The sequence below is a fragment of the Podarcis bocagei genome (genome assembly GCF_964188305.1).
Source record: "Podarcis bocagei genome assembly, chromosome: 13".
Classification (NCBI taxonomy): domain Eukaryota; kingdom Metazoa; phylum Chordata; class Lepidosauria; order Squamata; family Lacertidae; genus Podarcis; species Podarcis bocagei.
The window spans coordinates 19,133,070-19,143,652 of NC_138138.1; the positions used below are offsets into that span (position 1 = coordinate 19,133,070).

Consider the following 10,583-nt stretch of genomic DNA (forward strand, 5'->3'; position numbering starts at 1 on the left):
CATATATATAAATTTTCTTACTTTTCACCTCCCCAAAACTCAGAAACTATGAGGCATAGGAAATTTTAATTCACACTAGTGACTTTGATGTGTGAGATAATCCAATCCAGTGGTTTTAATCAAAATCTGAGATGTGGTAGTTAATTATTTTAATATACATGAAAAATGTGGCAATCTGTTGTGGAATACCCCCATTGAAGCGGTGGTTATTCACACCACGTTGCTGGTTGTGAAGGAGTCCCCATAACAGTCCAAGCTTCAGGGCCTCCAACATGTGGGTCTGCCGCTGCAGGCTACCTGCACATATGTAACACCAGGCTTCTACAAATGCCATTTTTTCTCCCCTATATGGAGATAATTTCAGCACAGGAGAACTGTTTTCCACAAGACACAAACAGATCTATTTATGCACAGCAAGACTTCATAATAAAGTCATTGCTACCCAGCAATAGGAAGAACACCCTGGTAATTACTGGCCAGGCATGCCCCCCCCCCCCAGCTAAGTATAGTTATGGGTGACAGAACCAGGGCAGTCACCGCCAGAGGGAAATTTCTTTAGGCAGGGACGGCCAAAGGGAATATGGCAAATTGTATAGATACTTAAGAAACTGCATGTGGGTTAGAGGCAGTGGCCAGTTAACAAGTTTTTAGTCGAATGAGAAATCTGATAAATTGCACATTTCAGAGTTATCCTTTTCCTTGCAACCCTATTTGTTTAAAAAAGCACATCGTTGCGCCTGCAACCCAAATACTTGCTCTGTTGATTGTACATCTTTTGCAACCAGGTCAGTGAATTTTTTTAAAAACAGTAACTACTCCTCCAGGCGTGGAGGGCAATTTCCACAGGGACTGCAATGCACATGGATGGGAAACTTAACCCTCCCCTCCCCAGCTGTGATCCCAAAATAAAAAATTCTGCCCCCAAACACCTGTGCTGCAATGGCACCAATGAAGGCTTAATAATAATAATAATTTATTATTTATACCCCGCCCATCTGGCTGAGTTTCCCCAGCCACTCTGGGCTCCCAACCGAGTGTTAAAAACAATACAGCATTAAATATTAAAAACTTCCCTAAACAGGGCTGCCTTCAGATGTATTTTAAAAATAGGATAGCTGCTTATTTCCTTGACATCTGATGGGAGGGCGTTCCACAGAGCGGGCGCCACTACCGAGAAGGCCCTCTGTTTGGTTCCCTGTAACCTCACTTCTCACAGGGAGGGAACCGCTAGAAGGCCCTCGGCGCTGGATCTCAGTGTCCGGGCTGAACAATGCAGGTGGACACGCTCCTTCAGGTATACAGGACCGAGGCCGTTTAGGGCCTTAAAGGTCAGCACCAACACTTTGAATTGTGCTCAGAAACATACTGGGAGCCAATGCAGATCTCTCAGGACTGGTGTTATATGGTCCCAGCGGCCACTCCCAGTCACCAGTCTAGCTGCCGCATTCCGGATTAATTGCAGTTTCCAGATCACCTTCAAAGGTAGCTTTCCCTTCCCCTATAGTTAATTCCAGCTTGGGGTGCAGGAATGGGGGCTAAATCCCTTTGGGATTGTGGCTGAGGATACAAGGGTTAAATCCCCCCTCTCTGTATGCTTCAGCCCAGGTGAAAATTACTCCCTCCCCCCTCCCCCTGCTGGGTGCCTAACATTGCATTTACAGTGGTACCTCGGGTTACATATGCTTCAGGTTACAGACTCCGCTAACCCAGAAATAATACCTCGGGTTAAGAACTTTGCTTCAGGATGAGAACAGAAATCGTACAACGGCGGCGCAACGGGAGGCCCCATTAGCTAAAGTGGTACCTCAGGTTAAGAACAGTTTCAGGTTAAGAACAGACCTCCAAAACGAATTAAATTCTTAACCCGAGGTACCACTGTATTATTATTATTATTAATTTTTATTGAAGATGTTCTTTTACAACATTGCATTTTAAAGAACTTTAGTGTGACTAAGAACCACACAATCAATATAGCATGGAGTTAGGCCTTGAGTGTTCTAGGTCCCTCCAGTCCTCCGTCTCTCCAGTCAGCACTTCCTTGGAGCTTTGTTCCATCAGCACAACAAGACTCGTTTGGCCTGTCCACAGAAGACGGAAGTTGCATGTTTTGTAAAGGGTGCTGTCCACAGACAGCTAGTGCTGATCAATCCCAAGCACCGTGTGCCAATGCACCATACTGAATTACCGTATTTTTTGCTCTATAAGACTCACTTTTTCCCTTCTAAAAAGTAAGGGGAAATGTGTGTGCGTCTTATGGAGCGAATGCAGGCTGCGCAGCTATCCCAGAAGCCAGAACAGCAAGAGGGATCGCTGCTTTCGTTGCGCAGCGATCCCTCTTGCTGTTCTGGCTTCTGAGATTCAGATTTTTTTTTTCTTTTTGTTTTCCTCCTCCAAAAACTAGGTGAGTCTTGTGGTCTGGTGCATCTTATAGAGCGAAAAATAACAGTAGCTAGCTTGGGGAGGGGGGGGGAGATGGTGGCAAGGGCTTCAACTCAGCAGTTGCCTCTAAATGGGTTTTATTGCATTGCAGCAAAGCACCTCAAATGCAATTTGGCAAGCAGAGAAAAACCACATAAACAAAATTGCTCCGTTACTAACAGATTTTCCAATTCTGCTTTGCGTTTTGGAGAGAGCAAAGAAGCCAGCCTGTTTCTGTTTTCTCCGGGGGGGGGGGAGGTAATTGCATCTTTCCCAATCCCAAGGGGCCCTTTTCTTGGGTTAAAGCGGCTGCAAATTCAGGAAGAGTTGCCCGGTCAAAGGAAAACACAGAGGTTGTCAACACTTTCCCAAAAAGCTGTAGATCAATGAATCAAAGCATCACACCGGCAGCGAGGATCCGGGTTGAGTTACAGCCGCCACACTCGTTCTCCTGATTTTAGCAGTTTGCTTCCGTCTAGCACACAGCTAGCTCGCTCCTTTCCCCTGCAGGGTCAAGCCTCAAAATATGCAATGCTGAAACAAGATGTTATAGCAAAGGAGGAGCATAGCTATATAGGTGAAATGTCAAGCCACAACAGGAATGTGTTACTTGCGCTTGCCGTTTTGCCTGGGGGCCCAGACTATCTCATCACCTAGGTAAAAGAAGAATTTCAAAGGACCCCAGGAACCCAACCTACCTAACCCAACCTGTTGGTCCACTGAGCAGCGCAGTATATATAATCTGCAACCCCATAAAGTAACTTAAACCTATAATTTCAAATGCAATCTGGGAATAGCTGTCTTCTTAGTAAGCACCAGCAAAACAACCCAATTTCTGCAAACTGAATTACTTGCTAGGGCCGCCTTATTTTGAAGAGCAAAAAAGAGGACACGTTTGCCGACTTCTGCTTTTAACTACGGATCGCTACGCCGACTCTACCCATGAAAAAGAGGACGTGTCCTGGAAAAACAGGACATATGGCAACCCAGCATAGGCACTAGACCGAATGGCAGTTTGTTTCCCCTTGCAAAGAGAAGGCGTGGGGCTCCCCTTCAGATGTGGGACCACAGCAGAGGGCAGAAGTTTAAAGCCCCCCCCCCCCACAAAGACACACCAAGATCCTGATCCACGCTGGACATTTTGAAAGGAAACTACTGCACTCAAGGGCAAACAGTGTAGTTAATGTAATGTGTGGTTTTACTCTAATTCTTTGGGAAGTAAATCACGCTTCATAGTTAGAGCAAGTCATTAGGCTGAGGGCTAACCCGGGGCTCTCGTGTGTTCCAGCCCTCTCCCCTGCTATGGAACAGTAACGTCGTTCAGTTTTTCTCTCTGAGTCCCACCCAGTGAGACAGACACTCTGGAATGAGTTTAAATCAGGAAGTGCGCTTCCTTTGAGGCATCCACCAATCAACCTCCCACTCACAAATGAACAAACAAATGGACACAAGCACACTTTCCAAGAGAAAGCATGGTAGGGTGGAAACCCAAGGCAGTGACAGGGAAGAGACAAACTGGAGTACAGGTTCTGAAATGTGGGACTCGGGAATCCTGGCAATCGGCTCTTTGCTAGACTCTACAACCCCACCCAAAGTGTTGGCAAGACACCACTTTTTCCCATATCCACACAAACCAAAACAAAAAACCAACGACACACACACAACCCTGTTTTCCACCAAAACATGGAGCATATTAAAACTTATTTTTATAGAACCTAGGAGACTTCATTCCCTCCCAAATATTGCTGGGCTGCAACTTCCATCACGTCCAGCCCAGCGAATGGTCAGGAGCAATGGAAGCTTTACAGAATCCACCTCCTGGTCTTCTCCCATACAACTGAGTTGTGGAAGAAGAGCCAAGGAAATTCCACTGTATCTTCTGAGGCTGCCCTAAATCCTCTCTCCACACAACCACCCATTCCCTGATCCAATTTCCTGCATGTTCTTTGCTCCAGGACCCAATCCTACCTGCGTACAGCGCTGAATCGCCTAAGCACAGATGCAATCTGCTCCTTGCAGCCTCCTCTAAGAAATGTGCTGGCTGACTCTTCCGCTCAAACTCCCTCCCACTTCAAAACTGGTTGTACTGGTTTGTAATCAGCCTGGCAAAATAGCGAAGACTTCCCAATTCTTGCCATGGGAGCCTACAGGGAACTAAATAATAAGAGCCAGATGTTTACCTCTTGGAACATCCCTCCAAAAGAGGTTCAATGGGCACCTTCTGTGCCAGCTTTTAAAGCATGCTGAAAACATTTCTGCTCTGCATTCCAGACGTACCCAGGCAATTAATGGTCTACTGGTGTTTGCTTTGAATTCTTCTGTTCTTAATTGGTTTTAAATATGATGTTACTGCATGGCTTGTTTTAAACTTCTGTGGCATATGTCTATGATATGGGGATATATAATTATTTGTATAAATATATGCCACTGCATCCCAAAAGGCCAGCTCTGAGGGATGACTATTTGGGGCACAGTTTTACAGTAGTTCCCCTCCAGTGTGGTGTAGTGGTTAAGAGCAGTGGACTCGTAATCTGGTGAACTGGGTTCGCTTCCCCACTCCTCCACATGCAGCTGCTGGGTGACCCTGGGCTAGTCAGACTTCTTTGAAGCCTCTCAGCCCCACTCACCTCACAGAGTGTTTGTTGTGGAGGAGGAAGGGAAAAGAGATTGTTAGCCGCTTTGAGACTCCTTAAAGGTAAAGAGATCCCTGACCATTAGGTCCAGTCGTGGCTGACTCTAGGGTTGCAGCACTCATCTCGCTTTATTGGCCGAGGGAGCCGGCGTACAGCTTCCGGGTCATGTGGCCAGCAGGACTAAGCCACTTCTGGCGAACCAGAGCAGCACACGGAAACGCCGTTTACCTTCCCACCGGAGCAGTACCTATTTATCTACTTGCACTTTGACGTGCTTTCGAACTGCTAGGTTGGCAGGAGCAGGGACCGAGCAACGGGAGCTCACCCCGTCACGGGGATTCGAACCGCCGACCTTCTGATCAGCAAGACCTAGGCTCTGTGGTTTAACCCACAGCGCCACCCGCGTCCCTTTGAGACTCCTTAAGGTAGTGATAAAGCGGGATATCAAATCCAAACTCTTATTCTTCTTCTCCAACCTGAGAATAACACTGGGAAATTGGGTTTTGGCCTCACGATCCTTGTGCTAAAGTGTTCCACAGGGCACTATCTTATGACCACGAGAGTTATCTAGTCTAATCCCTGCAATGCAGGAATCTCAACACATGGTCTCCCATCCAATTTGAAACCATACCAGACCCTGCTTAGCTTTTCAAAGGTACTAACAGTTTGGTGGTTTGTTTGTTGTTTTTTAAAAGAGAAGAAGGAATTTCAAGTTCAGTTTTCCTGATTATCTTTTAACTCGCTGTATGCAGCATCGCTTGTGTATCCCTCCTGTACCTATTTGTACACCGCTTTAAAAGGAGAGAAATTAAAAAAACAACAACAATAAAATAGAATAAGCTTTGGCCTTCCCTACACCAGCCTGGGGACTCTCCACGTTAAAACTACAGCAAGCCCCAAGCTACACACATTTTACATGTGCACATTCAGCTTTATGCGCGTGGCAAAATAAATAATTAAATTAAATTAAATTAAAAGGGGCTGGAGTTCTGGGGGAAAGGATGCTGGCAATCCCTGCCCCGCTCCCCCCACAATTGGATTCAATGGCTTTTGACTATATGCAATTGTGGTTTTAGGAGCAATCCACAGAACATAACCCCCACATAATTTGCAGGCTTACTGTATGCAACAATTGTCCCTAATCAAGTCTGTTTTTCTTGCCCATCACAGAATCATAGAATTGTAGAGGTGGAAGGGACCCTGAGGACTATCTAGTCCAACCCCCTGCAATTCAGGAATATGAATACGGGGATCGAACCTGCAACCCTGGCGTTATCAGCACCATGCTCTAACCAACTGAGCTGTCCAGACTGTCTCTAATCAAACCACTTTTTAAAAAAATGCGTAAAGATGACAATTACATATAAGAAACTGGGGTGTGCAACTCAACAACCTCAAATCATGCACAGCTACCTTGGGGAGAGGGGAGGAGACTGGCCTTTGCAAGCTGTAACTAAGCCAACACTATGCTTGGGAGCTAGACAAACATGGTGCCCCCATGCCAGTAATACTCAATGTAAGTACAGTGGTACCTCAGGTTAAGAACTTAATTCATTCTGGAGGTCCGTTCTTAACCTGAAACTGTTCTTAACCTGAGGTACCACTTTAGCTAATGGGGCCTCCCACTGCTGCCACGCCGCCGCTGCACAATTTCTGTTCTCATCCTGAAGCAAAGTTCTTAACCCGAGGTACTATTTCTGGGTTAGCGGAGTCTGTAACCTGAAGCACCTGTAACCTGAGGTATCACTGAAGAAACAAATTAGGACCCAGAGTTTACATGCACAAACATCACTGGGGCCCAGGAGGAGCACAGCTTCACATCCAGCCCCTAACGGTTTGCGGAAGAAGGAGAGAGGGAGAGGAGAAAGGAAGTTGAGGAACCCCCTGGAGGATATCAAACCAGGGATGGGGAGAGAGAGCCACATGCCACTGTTCAGAGAGCCACATGCCACTGGTGGGCAGGGCCAGAGACAAAAGAAAGTGCGGTAATGGACAGGACTCTTACCTCTGTTGAAGCAGGCTATAGTCCTCCAGCCACACACAGTCAGAGGTTTTCAGCATCACCGACTCTACATACACACAAATCCTTCTGCCCCCCCACCCAAGCAAGGAAGAGGCAGTGTCTCAGGTCAAGAACAGGTCCCAGACAGACAGAAGCACTCGAATAAGATGCACAGCAGGGCCCTTGAGAAATGCGACCTAGAGAGAGGGAGGCACAGGGAGTTCTGTTGGCCAGAGAGGTGTGAGGTTCCTTGCCCCTCCTTTAGGCAGAGATGCAGGAAGCAGCAGGCCTCCTCTAATGCCATCACACAAAGAAGCGCTGCCTGCTTTCTAACCACCAACACCTCTCAGGTAGATTCGCTTCATTCCTGAATGGCATCCAGTCTTATCTTTTTACAACGAACAATTAAACTGGAATGCTAGCTGCTCAAGAACACCAACACAATGGACTATATCCATTAATTATATGGATATAGTTTAGCCTAGGTCTTCTGCCCCCACTGAGCCTTCCAGGAAGCAAATATCTCTCTTTTTAATCTATTACCTGAAGCAGAATTAGAAAATAGCCTGAAAAGTAACATTATTTTAATAACTCTCGAGGTTGCGTGACTTCTGAGGCCCATTTCAGAATGCTATCTAGGTGGCACCTATGATATGTATTCCTACTGACCCACTTGACTAGATTCCACACCCTCACACCCACACACCCCTACATGCCTAGTATTCTGGGTTCTATTGAGTGACAGCTGTCCACCAACACTGGCATGGCTAGTGCTGTTGTTTAGGCATCAAGCCAATGCTCAGTCTCTCTCTATCTCATATGCATGAGGTGCACATTTGCTGGTTTCCTTACTTAAGACTTTCTACTTATAGGTTTAGGGAAAAGGTGTGAGGTGATAAAGATGTACAAGTGTATGGCAGCCAGCCACAAAAATGTGCTTTCTGTGGTATCAAGAAGTGCCTTTTAAATGTTAGGTATTTCACTGCCTGCCACTACAGCTCATGTAAATGTCTCACTCAGTTAAACAAGACTTTGCTTAACACAAGCAAGCACCAAACGAACACCAAACATAGCAGACAGGCAGACCAGTTTACCATAATTAAGAACAAAAAGTCAACCAGTGGAAAAGTAATGTTGGGAGGCTGATTTTAATCATGAAAATGACCTGTGGGAAAATGATTAAGCATCAACATTCTGGTTTAAATTTGCAGGCTCTTGCGGCAGATTTTCATTTTTCTCTTATTAAAAGAAAAGTTTGGCCCTTTAATTTCTTCCAAGTGGCAGGAGAAGGAAACATTTGCAAACTTTAAAAAGATGGAGGGGGGTTTCTTTTTCCCCTGCCTCCCCTATAGCTCAACAGTAATGGCACAAATAACTAGCAGAGGAAGAATATAAAATCAGGTGAGCTAGTAAACATATTTGTCAGCTAGTAATTTTTATGGAGTTACATGTGAGGCTGCATGATCTGACATGGAATAAAAGGGTGTGATCCTTTGAAGATACTTTGGCCTCCCGAAATTGCTTTTCCACCCACGAAAGAAAGCATGTTTGCTAAAATTAAAATGATTACAACATTGGAGGAGGGGTGTGTGTACGAGAGGAGCCAAGTGAGGAAGGGAAACAAAGACATCCACCCCCCCCCCACACAAAAAATAGTTTCTACTGGCCTTCACGTTATTTTTGACAGAGGAAAGGATTGGCTAACATAAGTTTCTCAGAGGTCTCACTTCCAGGCACTGCCCATCCCCAGACCTACTTAAGAGATTGTTATTATTATTATTATTAATAATTATATTTTTTACTCCACCCTATACTTGTAGGTCTTTCATTGCCTCCTTGTTATTAATTATATTTTTTACTCCACCCTATACTTGTAGGTCTTTCATTGCCTCCTTGTTAATGGAAGCAGGAGTAGCAAAATGAGTAGAAAATGTTAATGTGTGGTGTGTGGGGGTTTGTTTGTTTGTTTGTTTGTTTGTTTTAATAGGTCTTAGGGCGGTTACAGCATAAAATCACAATATGAAAAAACACATGCAGCTGCTTCACGTGACCTCAGAGGATCCAGGGCCACTGACCTCCTTACCTTCTAGAAAGTTGAACATGACAACTTTCATGTTGGTGGAACGACTTGGGAGTGTGTGTGTGTGTGTGTGTGTGTGTGTGTGTGTGTACAAAGTGGCATAAGAAAAATCCTATTTGCCATTTAGGCTTTGGAAGCAAGCAATTATCTCTGCCCCCACCATCTCATTACAGTAGCAAGCCAAGCAAAAGCAGCAGAGGCATAAATCGATGCCTGCTGGAGGGGACGGCCACTCGCCTGCTTGCCATTTCCTCCCCAAAGTCCCCCCCCCCGCCCGCCCCCCTCCAATCTCCATCGTGCCAACAGATCATTGATCAAACCCCAGCCTTGGAATCTGCACAGGCTTGTCTATAAATAGTACCCTATGTAGTGGATGCCCTCAGGAAGCGACGGCCAGCTGTACACAGACGGGCGTCCGTAAACCTTGGCATCCCACCCGACCCCCCATCGAGACCACCTTCCACCAGCTATTACATACCTGTTCCACCAGCAAGTCTCATTGGGCTCTTCCGGAGGGGTCAGGCTGCCAACTCTGGGAAAATTAAAAAAACAACAAACTGCACCTCAGGTTAGATTGGGACCCTGGGCCTTTGGTTCTTTCAGAAGAAGGCACCCCCAGCCCACACAGCTACTCCCACTAGGCTCCACTGCTCCCTCAGGGAACCCATAACTCACCGCCACTAACCCATAACCCCCCCCAGTGCCTTCCTCCCCCTCCCCCCCAGTTTCTGCTACTACAGACCCGGGTTGGTCTCGCCTCCCCAGTAGCCCCCAGAAAGAAGCCCTGTCTTGCCAGCAGCACCCACTAGGCCCGGGGTGGGGGGAGGGAGGGCTCACCTTGCTGCCTCTCTGGGGTGACCCCCCGGCCAAGAGCAACCCGGCCCAATTCCGGGGCTGAGCCATGCGCCGAAGCTCAGGGCTGGGGAGCAGGACCCCCCTGGCGACGGGCAGCCTTTCGGGGGTCCCCAGCGGCACCCCAGCTCCTCCTCTTCCTCTCCATCCTCTCCGTTCTCTCCTCCTTTCCGAGCAGTTCCTTCCTCGCTCCTCCGGGTCCTTGCCCCTGGCGGCCCCCTGCTCCTCTACCCACTAGTCCGCCTGTCCTCTCCCGCCTGCCCGCCGGCCTCCAGCATCTCTCCTCCTCGTCGCCGCCCAGCTGGCCATGCCGGCTCCGGCCGTGCAAGGATTTTCCCGAAATGCCCCGCGCCGCTTTATTGATGCTGATGCTTCTGGAGGTGGTCGGGGCTTCCGGAGCCCCCGCCTTGAAATCTTTGGTTCCGGAGACGCCGCCGCTGACCCCGCTTTTCTTTTTGAGCCGGAGGGCGGGGGGGGGGAAGGTTTCCCCAACCCCAGATTTCCAGTCGCCTTCCCCCCACCCCTCCACAATAGCCTCAAGTCTCCCTGTTTCACTACCCACGAGAGCTCCAGTTTTCTGAACCTCGTTTCATTTCAC

At 47.4% G+C, this 10,583-nt stretch overlaps 1 protein-coding gene across 4 annotated transcripts in view; it reads right to left on the reverse strand.

Annotated features, from left to right (window-relative positions):
• The window catches only part of CPT1C (carnitine palmitoyltransferase 1C), a 55,283-nt gene extending 44,990 nt beyond the window's left edge, over positions 1 to 10,293 (reverse strand). For 2 of the 4 annotated variants that reach the window (XM_081166303.1, XM_081166299.1), the window contains exon 1: positions 4,387 to 4,541. The gene's annotated coding sequence lies outside the window, so the exon portion shown is untranslated. Of the gene's footprint in view, positions 1 to 4,386; positions 4,542 to 4,598; positions 4,616 to 9,611; positions 9,666 to 9,970 lie in introns of those variants that run through there. The other 2 variants (XM_081166300.1, XM_081166302.1) reach the window with 2 other exon arrangements.
• Between the last annotated feature and the right edge of the window lie 290 nt (positions 10,294 to 10,583).